This window comes from Spermophilus citellus (genome assembly GCF_964194105.1).
Source record: "Spermophilus citellus genome assembly, chromosome: X".
Taxonomy (NCBI): domain Eukaryota; kingdom Metazoa; phylum Chordata; class Mammalia; order Rodentia; family Sciuridae; genus Spermophilus; species Spermophilus citellus.
Window position 1 is genome coordinate 112,582,726 of NC_138190.1, and position 12,397 is coordinate 112,595,122.

Below are 12,397 nucleotides of genomic sequence, written 5' to 3' on the forward strand. Positions count from 1 at the left end.
GTCCATACATTAATTATGGGTTTGTTCAAGCCATTAAGGCAGGGAAGCTGCTTCTCTGGGTGAAATTCCCCAGTTAGAGTAAAGCCCAGATCATGCTGGTGCCCTGACCTTGCTCACAGTCTTAGGATCAAATAGCCTCCCAGAGATGCCAGTAACCTGCCAAACACCAAACAACCTGTTACTGCAAGACCCCTGCCACACCAAGAAACAAGCACCAAAACAACACACCTCCCACACTGAAACTTCATCCATGCCTTTGATATACTTCCCCTTAAATAAAGAATTAGGGCCTTTTCCACTTGCTCAGTTCCAGTAATTATCAGGGCTAGAAGACCCATCAGAAGCCCTGCTTTTTAAATCTAATCTTTGGCTTTGGCTTTTATTTCTTGCTGATTATTTCCAACTTTTTATTTTCTCAGGCCGCTCACACCTCCTGAGCAGGAACATGCTCTGCTGGGGTGCTGGTCACCCCATCATTCTGGTGCCTTAATGACATTTTTCACCCACCCCTCCTTTTGAGACTTATCCTTCTCTTGCCCTGCTATTTCTATACACTAAGGGGTCTATCTCTCCTCCCCTTCCCTATCTTGATATTGGGGTCCTTTTTTAAATACAGGAAAACAAGACAAACAAATATGGTCTTTAAAAAAAGCCAATAATACTGCTCTAAAAAAAAAAATGTCAATAAACAAAATAGAAATAAGAACCAAATAGAAATTCTAGTTGAAAAGTACAAGAACTGAAATAAAACATTCACTAAAGGGATTTTGACAGTTTTTTTTAACAGAGTAAACACAAAGTTACAACATGACCATACACAGCAAACTTATTTGTAATAGCCCAAAAGTGGAAAAAATTCAAATATCCATCAACTGCTTGTATTATGTCTATAAAATGAAATTTTTGGCAATAAAAAGGAATGCAGTACTGCTACGTGTTACAACATGAACCAGCCTTGAAAACATACTGAGATAAAGAAGCCAGACACAAAATATTACACATTGTATGATTATGTTTATACAAAAGTCCAGAATCAGCAAACCCATAAAACAGAAAATGGATTAACTGTTGACTAGGGCTGAGGATAGGAACCTGAATTAATTATAAATTGGAAATGTGAGCTCATACCAGGACAAATGAAATACTAGAAAAAATCAGTTATACACTTAAAACTGGAAGATGGTGAATTTTATGATATATAATGAAAAATCAAGAAAGCTTATTAGAATTTACATGTATTTTGTCAACCTAAAATGAAGAGCAAAGAGACTGACTCTTCAAAACAAAAATTTAAGCCAGGCTTGGTTGTGCACATGTGTAATCCCAGCAGCTCAGGAAGATTGCAAGTTTGAGGCCAGCTGGGGCAATTTATCGAGACCCCATCTAAAAATTAAAAATTAAAAAAGACTGAGGATGTGGCTCAATGGTAAAGTGCCTCTGGATTAAATCCCCTGTACTAAAAAAAAAAAAGAAAAAAAAAGGAAGAAGAAGAAGATTTAATTTGGAAATGACAAGGGATGCCATGGGGGGCCATGGGCATATCCAAGGAGGCACAAGAAGGTAGAGGGTTTTTTTAAAGGTAGAATGAGGAATAGTGCCAAAATTATCTCAAAATAATAATCCTTGGCTACAAGATCAATAAGAGTGGTGTCCGTTGTGAGAAATAGAAAGTCCAGTGGTCCATTTTCAGAATATAGTATTTAGCCTTAAATGTAAAATCAGAAGGTAATAAAGGCAACCTGTAGCCCACCTCCCTAAATTCCTGGATCCATTCTCTAGAGGATAGTCTGAATGTATCCAATTCTAGCCATTTTGAGGTTCCCAGCCTGCATCCAATCTTAGCCTTTTTAACTATAGCCCTTCCCTTTGCCCACCCAATTTTCACATTAGCCAATTGCATAGATTATAACCCTGAGCTCCTCCTATCAGAGCAAGGGCACAGTTCTGCCCTTAGGGATAAAAGCAGGTGAACTGCTTGCTTGCAAGACTTTGTCCCATAGCACAGTCTTCTATGGAAGTAAAGTTTGTGTTCCCAAGCAAATTCCTTGCAGCACCCTAGTATTTCTAACAAGTCCAAGGTGGAACAGGCAGATTCTGGGTAGGCACCCTCACAGAAGTGTTGTTTTGGTGGTGGATTTTGTATAAAGTTGTGGTTTGGCAGTCTTTTGTGATAACTTTTGTTATCAAACTGTGATAGTCCAGCAAAAGTGACTCCATTTTGTTTAGTAACTCCATTTTGTAAAACAACCACACCAAATAGAAAGGTCATGACTGGGCAAGTAGTTGTTCTCTTTTGCTATAGAAACCCTTAAGAACACAGAACTACCTAATGGGGCATTGTTTCTGTAACTAGCAGAACTTGGGGCTGTGTATCTATAATTGGGGTGACTGGGCTAATTGTGATTGGCTAAGCATCCTGCTGCTTGACTGCACTCTCCCACTCCTGTAACTTGGCTTGCTTGCATTGGCTAGACCCCCAAATGTCCCTTTTGCGGTTTTCAGGCTTAAAAGGGGCACCCTTACAATTGTTCAGGGCTGATCAGGGAAACAGCTTTATGTTCTGGTCAGTCGTCACCGGTGTGCTTCAATAAAGACTTGATTTGATTATACATGAGTGGTCTGGAATTTAATTTATGAAACCCCGGGACATTGCTGTAACTATAACAAAACAAATATGCATAAGGACTTCTTTTCATGGCCTCCAAACTTCATTTTGTAATAGTTTGACATAAGTGACTCCATATGATTCTAACAACTTACATAATACAGACATACATAAAAGGGAAGAAAAAACTAATTTTCCTACTAATATTCATAGTCCTTAATTGGGATGAACCTCTGTAATAAAAGCAGACAGACAAGGCAAAAACAAACAGCAGTTCCTTAACATGTATAGCTAATATATAGTAAATATAAGGAGATACCCAGAGAAATAAGTAAAACTTCAAAGTGATGGCTTTGAATTCAAGCTTAAATATCATCTTAAACCAAAATAAAGAAAAAAAGCATATTGGAGAGGCCAGTAAAGAAGAGGTGACCAGGAAAATCAGGATTGAGCCATGAGAACATGAGGTTAAGGGGAAAATTCTATAAAATGGGCCCACTGTGCTGACCACCACATGCTTTAACTTTTAAAAAGCAATTTACCTGAAGCTCTGCCTGGTTTAAGTGAACAGGATATATGACTTGCCTCATCAAACTACCTGTTAACTTCAGGAGAAATGCAAGCACAGAATAATGATGCCAGTAACAGGAACCCAAGTTACCACATACATTTGCATAAATGTGTTGAAGTAAACTCTAATTCTTTTAAATTCTTTCCTATAATTATTTTCCCATATTTGGTTCCAATTAAGTTTATGCTTTCTCCATAAACTTCTTGACAATTTTTGACAGCTAGCTACTTCCATATTTAACAAATTATATTTCTTGGACTGCAGAAGATGGCGGTGAAGGGAGTGCATCACCCCAGTGCGCCGCGTCACTGTGCGGGAGAAAGACGAGGTGAAACAGCTGAAGGCTATCTTGTTGGGAATTTCCAGTGAAATTGAGGTGCTCCAAAATCTAGTGGACGGATTTCCATCGTGCGAGGTTCGGCTGCGGGGGCTCAGACGTGGGCGATTTCTCCGCATGGAGGGTCGTGCCTTGCAGCTGGAGTCTGCGGCGCACGCTGGGAAACGGCGAGGTGCCGGAGTGGGGGTGCAGTGATGCGGATTCTGGGGGCTCCTGCCAGTGGTGCAATGGCCATGCTTAGTGCTGAGTTCCGGCTTTGAGACAGAGGAGAGAAGCGGTCCAGTTCGGTTCTCGACACCGGTCGGACCACGGAGGAGGACAGCAGCCGCCATCTTGGAGAGCTGATGTAATCATCCCTGTTTTCTACTGATCTCAGCTCATTCAGCTACGGAACAGGTGATTTCAGGCTGATATTTGCCTGCGTCTCGCAGACAGATTGCTCAGGCTCGGGGCTGGAGAACCAGTGGAGAATACTCCTAGGGGCTCACTCCTGGCAAGGCATGCGCCGGGCTCTGAGTGGCCGGAATCTGGTTCCCGGGGCTGCTTTGGCCCAGGGCTGGGGAACCTGCGGAGACTGCGTGTTGAGGCCAGCTCCAAGTGGAGCGTGCGCTGAGCTCGGGGTGGCTGGGTTCTGATTCCCGGAACAGTTTTGGCCCGGGGCTGGGGAGCCCATGGGGACTGCGTCTTTGAGCCTGCTCCCAGCGGAGCGTGCACCGAGCTCGGAGAGCTTGGAGCGGCCGGGCTCTGGCTCCCGGAGTTGCTTTGGCCTGGGGCAGGGGAACCCGCGGGGGTCGCTCCTTGGAGCCTGCTCCTAGCGGAGCGTGAGCTGGGATCGGAGAGGCTGGGTTCTGGCTCCCGAAGCTGCTTTGGCCCAGGGTTGGGGAACCTGCGGTGACTGCTTCTCGGTCCGGGTCCTGCTGGGTGCTGTGGGGGCCAGGGGGGCAGAGTGGAGCTGCCGCCTGCGCCCAGAGCAGGCCAAGTGACCCGCCGGTGTGGTATCATGACACCCCAACTGCAGCTGGGGCCGAAGAGAGTAGCCGCCCACACCTAGAACAGGACCAGTGACCCGATGGCGTGGTAGCCAAGTCACCCCATTTGGATTAGGGGCTGTGCAGAGCCGCCGTCTGAGCCTGCAAGGTAAGCAGACCTGTGTCCCACTGGCAGGACACGCCCGGTAGCCTGCCAGCGTGGTGGACACGTAGCACCGAGGCAGTCACATCACACTGGTTGGAGCGGGGGTGGAGCAGAGCCGCTGCCCGTGTCCGGAAAAGGCCCAGCGCCCAGCGACCCGTTGGAGAGGCAGTCAGGTACCCCCATTGGGAGTGGGGGCTGAGCAGAACTGCCGCCCGAGCCCGCAAGGTAGGCAGACCTGCGACCCACTGGCAGAACAGGCCTAGAGGCCTGCCAGCATGGTAGACACGTCACACCAATTGGAGTAGGGGCAGATCAGAGCCGCCGCCCACATCCGGATCAGGACCAACGACCCGAGGGCATGGTAGTTATGTCACCACAATTGGAGTGCGGGCAGAGCAGAGCCGCCACCCACGCCCGCAGGGTGGGCAGACCTGCGACCGACCAGAGTGGTAGACAGATCACCCTAATTAGAGGAGGAGCACAGCCACTACCCGCCCTGCAAGGGAGATTTTCCAACTATACAAGAGCAATATAAATAAATAGGGGGAAAATTTCAAAAACACAACAGTTTCACCAAGCAGAAAGAAACGCAAGCAGTATGAAAAGACAAGGAAAGAAAGGACCACAAGCAATGCAGGTCAACTCAACTTTAGAAGAGGTATTAGCTGCAACAGATGGAATGTCAGAAAAAGAGTTCAGGATATACATGCTTCAGATGATCTGGAGTCTCAAGGAAGACATGAGACAGCAAAATCAGACAATGAAAGATCACTTTGACAAGGAACTACATAAACAAATCCAGGAAGTAAAAGATCAATTACACAGGGAGATAGAGGTAATAAAAAACAAACAAATAGAAATCCTAGAAATGCAGGAAGCAATAAACCAACATAAAAACTCAATTGAGAATACTACCAGCAGAGTAGATCACTTAGAAGATAGAACATCAGACAATGAAGGCAAAGTATTTCAACTTGAAAAGAACATAGACAGCTCAGCAAGACTGCTAAGAAACCATGAGCAGAACATCCAAGAAATATGGGATAACATTAAAAGACCAAACTTAAGAGTCATTGGGATACAGGAAGGCACAGAGCTCCAAACCAAAGGAATAAACAATCTATTCAATGAAATAATAAGAGAAACTTCCCAGACTTGAAGAATGAGACAGAATCCAAAATCCTAGAAGCCTACAGGACGCCGAATGTGCAAAATCATAAGAGATCCACACCTAGACACATTATAATGAAGATGCCCAACATACAGAATAAGGAGAGAATTTTAAAAGCTACAAGAGAAAGGAAGCAGATTACATTTAGGGGTAAACCAATCAGGATAACAGCTGATCTCAACACAGACTCTGAAAGCTAGAAGATCCTGGAATAACATATTTCAAACACTGATAGAAAATGGGTTCCAACCAAGAATCGTGTATCCGGCGAAATTAAGCTTCAGGATGGAAGATGAAATTAAAACCTTCCACGATAAACAAAAGTTAAAAGAATTCGCAGCTAGAAAACCATCTCTTCAAAAAATCCTTGGCAAAACATTACAGGAAGAGGAAATGGAAAATAACATTGAAAACCAACAGTGGGAGGTAGGACAGTAAAGGGGGGAAAGTAATCAAAGAGGAAAACAAATCAGGTTTAGTAACATTAATAAACAAATATGGCTAGAAGAACAAACCATATCTCAATAATAACCCTAAATGTTAATGGCTTAAACTCACCAATTAAGAGACACAGGCTAGTTGAATGGATCACAAAACAAGACCCAACAATATGCTGCCTACAGGAGATGCATTTGATAGGAAAAGATATACATAGACTGAAGGTGAAAGGTTGGGAAAAATCATACCACTCATATGAACTGCGGAAACAAGCAGGAGTGTCCATACTCATATCTAATAAAATAGATTTCAAGCAAAAGTTAATCAAAAGGGATAAAGAGGGACACTGCATACTGCTCAAGGGAACCATACACCAACAAGACATAACAATCATAAATATATATGCCCCAAACAATGGTGCAGCTATGTTCATCAAACAAACTCTTCTCAAGTTCAAGAGTCTAATAGACCACCATACAATAATCATGGGAGACTTCAACACACCTCTCTCACCACTGGACAGATCTTCCAAACAAAAGTTAAATAAGGAAACTATAGAACTCAATAACACAATTAACAACCTAGACTTAATTGACATATATAGAATATACCACCCAACATCAAGCAGTTACACTTTTTTTTCAGCAGCACATGGATCCTTCTCAAACATAGATCATATATTATGTCACAGGGCAACTCTTAGACAATATAAAGGAGTAGAGATAATACCATGCATCCTCTCTGATCATAATGGAATGAAACTGAAAATCAATGATAAAAGAAGGAAGGAAAAATCATGCATCACTTGGAGAATGAACAATAGGTTACTGAATGATCAATGGGTTTTAGAAGACATCAAGGAGGAAATTAAAAACTTCTTAGAGTTAAATGAAAACACAGACACAACATATCTGAATCTATGGGACACATTGAAAGCAGTCCTAAGAGGAAAATTCATTGCTTGGAGTTCATTCCTTAAAAAAAGAAAAAAACCAACAAATAAATGATCTCATACTTCATCTCAAAATCCTAGAAAAAGAAGAGCAAAACAACAGCAAAAGAAGTAGGAGGCAAGAAATAATTAAAATCAGAGCTGAAATTAATGAAATTGAAACAAAAGAAACAATTGAAAAAATTGACAAAACTAAAAGTTGGTTCTTTGAAAAAATAAATAAAATCGACAGACCCTTAGCCATGCTAAGGAAGAGAAGAAGAGAGAGAACTCAAATTACTAGCATATGGGATGAAAAAGGCCATATCACAACAGACACTTCAGAAATACAGAAGATAATCAGAAATTATTTTGAATCCTTATACTCCAATAAAATAGAAGATAGTGAAGGCATAGATAAATTTCTTAAGTCATATGATCTGCCCAGATTGAGTCAGGAGGACATAGACAACATAAACAGACCAATAACAATAGAGGAAATAGAAGAAACCATCAAAAGACTACCAACTAAGAAAAGCCCAGGACCGGATGGGTATACAGCAGAGTTTTACAAAACCTTTAAAGAGGAACTAACACCAATACTTTTCAAGCTATTTCAGGAAATAGAAAAAGAGGGAGAACTTCCAAATACAATCTACGAGGCCAACATCACCCTGATGCCTAAACCAGACAAAGACACTTCAAAGAAAGAAAACTACAGACCAATATCTCTAATGAACCTAGATGCAAAAATCCTCAATAAAATTCTGGAGAATCGGATTCAAAAACATATCAAAAAAATTATATACCATGATCAAGTAGGATTCATCCCTGGGATGCAAGGCTGGTTCAATATACGGAAATCAATAAATGTTATTCACCACATCAATAGACTTAAAAATAAGAACCATATGATCATCTCGATAGATGCAGAAAAAGCATTCGACAAAGTACAGCATCCCTTTATGTTCAAAACTCTAGAAAAATTAGGGATAACAGGATCATACCTCAACATTGTAAAAGCAATCTATGATAAGCCACAGGCCAGCATCATTCTGAATGGAGAAAAATTGAAGGCATTCCCTCTAAGATCTGGTACAAGACAGGGATGCCCTCTCTCACCACTTCTGTTCAACATAGTCCTCGAAACACTGGCCAGAGCAATTAGACAGATGAAAGAAATTAAAGGCATAAAAATAGGAAGAGAAGAACTTAAATTATCACTATTTGCAGATGACATGATTCTATACCTAGCAGACCCAAAAGGGTCTACAAAGAAACAATTAGAGCTAATAAATGAATTCAGCAAAGTGGCAGGATATAAAATCAACACGCATAAATCAAAGGCATTCCTGTATATCAGCGACAAACCCTCTGAAATGGAAATGAGGACAACCACTTCATTCACAATATCCCCCCAAAAAATAAAATACTTGGGAATCAACCTAACAAAAGAGGTGAAAGACTTATACAATGAAAACTACAGAACCCTAAAGAGAGATATAGAAGAAGACCTTAGAAGATGGAAAAATATACCCTGTTCATGGATAGGCAGAACTAACATCATCAAAATGGCGATATTACCAAAAGTTCTCTATAAGTTCAATGCAATGCCAATCAAAATCCCAATAGCATTTCTTGCAGAAATAGATAAAACAATCATGAAATTCATATGGAATAATAAAAGACCCAGAATAGCAAAAACAATGCTAAGCAGGAAGTGTGAATCAGGCGGTATAGCGATACCAGACTTCAAACTATACTACAGAGCAATAGTAACAAAAACAGCATGGTACTGGTACCAAAACAGGCGGGTGGACCAATGGTACAGAATAGAGGACACAGAAACCAATCCACAAAACTACAACTATCTTATATTTGATAAAGGGGCTAAAAGCATGCAATGGAGGAAGGATAGCATCTTCAACAAATGGTGCTGGGAAAATTGGAAATCCATATGCAACAAAATGAAATTGAATCCCTTTCTCTCGCCATGCACAAAAGTTAACTCAAAATGGATCAAGGAGCTTGATATTAAATCAGAGACACGGCGTCTGATAGAAGAAAAAGTTGGCTATGATCTACATACTGTGGGGTCGGGCTCCAAATTCCTCAATAGGACACCCATAGCACAAGAGTTAACAACTAGAATCAACAAATGGGACTTACTCAAACTAAAAAGTTTTTTCTCAGCAAAAGAAACAATAAGAGAGGTAAACAGGGAGCCTACATCCTGGGAACAAATCTTTACTCCACACACTTCAGATAGAGCCCTAATATCCAGAGTATACAAAGAACTCAAAAAATTAGACAATAAGATAACAAATAACCCAATCAACAAATGGGCCAAGGACCTGAACAGACACTTCTCAGAGGAGGACATACAATCAATTAATAAGTACATGAAAAAATGCTCACCATCTCTAGCAGTCAGAGAAATGCAAATCAAAACCACCCTAAGATATCATCTCACTCCAGTAAGATTGGCAGCCATTATGAAGTCCAACAACAACAAGTGCTGGAGAGGATGCGGGGAAAAGGGTACACTTGTTCATTGTTGGTGGGACTGCAAATTGGTGCAGCCATTTTGGAAAGCAGTATGGAGATTTCTTGGAAAGCTGGGAATGGAACCACCATTTGACCCAGCTATTCCCCTTCTCGGTCTATTCCCTAAAGACCTAATAAGAGCATGCTACAGGGGACACTGCTACATCGATGTTAATAGCAGCACAATTCACGATAGGAAGATTGTGGAACCAACCTAGATGCCCTTCAATAGATGAATGGATTAAAAAATGTGGCATTTATACACAATGGAGTATTACTCTGCATTAAAAAATGACAAAATCATAGAATTTGGAGGGAAATGGATGGCATTAGAGCAGATTATGCTAAGTGAAGCTAGCCAATCCTTAAAAAACAAATGCCAAATGACTGCTTTGATATAAGGGGAGTAACCAAGGACAGGGTAGGGACGAAGAGCTTGAGAAGAAGATTAACATTAAACAGGGATGAGAGGTGGGAGGGAAAGGGAGTGAGAAGGGAAATCGAATGGAAATGGAAGGTGATCCTCAGGGTTTTACAAAATTACATATAGGAGGAAATTAGGGGTAAGAGAAGAATAATACAAGTGGAAGAAATGATTTACAGTAGAGGGGGTAGAGAGAGAAATGGGGAGGGGAGGGGAGGGCAGGGGAGGGGGGATAGTAGAGAATAGGATAGACAGCAGAATGCATCAGTCACTAGAATGGCAATATGTAAATCAATGGAAGTGTAACTGATGTGATACAGCAATCTGTATATGGGGTAAAAATGGGAGTTCATAACCCACTTGAATCAAACTGTGAAATATGATATATTAAGAACTATGTAATGTTTTGAACGACCAACAATAAAAAAAAATTATATTTCTTTAATACATTGATTTAATTCAGGCACTCTATATTTATATGAGTTGGTTTAATTTCCTAATGCTTATTTTAATTTTAAAAATTTTAATGTGTATTTCTCTCATGACATGAATGAAGAATACTTTTTCCTTTGTCACCTGTAGTATGAGATACAAATTTTATTTTTAGTCTTTCATTTTTATTTGCCTTCTAACAAACTTTCTTGAATATTTTAAGGAGTTTTGATATACATATTGTTATTGGTACCCCAGGCCAGAGGCTTTGCTATGGTTCCTGTGAATTAGATTCTGCTGGCTGCCCACACTAGAAATAAGAAAATCACATAAAAAGGAAAAATTGAATTTAATCACAGTTTGGCCAAAACTGGAAAGGCAGCTAACTTGCGTCTGCCCATTTTACAGGAATGTTAAAATTTATAAGAACTAAAACCAGGAAATACACATCTGTAGATTTAGCCAGGCTGTGCCAGTCAGAGAATATAATTCCAGTTTTCCAGCCTATTTGGTATCCCACCAGGCTTTGGGGACTGTTCCTCAATTTCCATTCCTGGCATGAGAATGGTGAAATTGGAATATGGGATGGAGAAAAATAATCAGGAAATGAAAGAACAAAAACCAATTGGAGGCTTTTAATTTCAAAGACCATATTACAATATTATAATTTTCTTTCATACATTATCTAGATTCTATGTGAAAGTGTTTGGGGCATTCATATTAATTTTCATAATCTTATTTCATTATCTATTAATACTAAAGTTTACTCATTTTATTGAGCAATGCCATTGCTTTAATGCTATGTTCTTATTTCTGAAGCTCTTGATTTAGTTCCATTTTAAGTTTTCTAAAGTTTTTCTTTTTCTTTTCTTTTTTTTTTCTTTTTTGTACTGTGCATTGAATCCAGAGATGCTTTACCACTGAGCCCCCACCCCACCCTTTTTATTTTTTGAGACAGGGTCTAGATAAATTGCCCAGATTGGCCTCCAACTTGTGATCCTCCTTCTTCAGCCTCCCAAGTCAATGGGATTACAGGCGTGTGCCACCACAGATCACAGTAGATTTTACAATCCGAAAACACAAGTGTTTTTGTCACCATAGGGGGATCCAAAGAAATATCAGGAGTGGAAGAGACCGCTATTTAGAATGTCACTGTATGTGCATCGAAGAGGTCTCCAGTAATGAAGGAGACCTCTACTTGGACCTTATATGCTGCAGGAAAGAGTTTAAGGATGTATCAGGTAGGAGTAGCAGATAGTTTTATTATAAAAAGAAAATACACACTCCAGAATGGGATTGCAGACAAAAAGAGAGCATGTGTGCCACCTAGTCTTCCTCTGGGGTTTTAACATTTATAGAAGGACAGTAGCTAAGAGTCTGAACTGAATGGAGTCAGGGCAGGGTTATGCAATTTTGTACCAGTTTTTTTTAATATTTATTTTTTTAATTGTAGTTGGACAGAATACCTTTATTTTATTTATTTATTTTTATGAGGTGTCGAGGATCCAACCTAGGGCCTCGCATATGCTAGGCGTGTGCTCCACTGCTAAGCCACAAGCCCAACCCTTATACTAGTTTTCCTTGTGTTTGTGCATTGCCCTAGCATGTTCTAATCCTGCATTTTAGCTCTCCACCCAGGGGTGGGGTCTTACTATTATAATTAGGGGAGGGTCATTTCTCTATTGCTGAAGTATTTAATGTGCATGCTCCCTAAAGGAGTGGTTCCTCCAGATGCCTTGTGGTTATCTAGTTATCTTATGATTTTGTTGCTTTTTTTTCAAGCAGGAACAATGAGAATACAAAGACA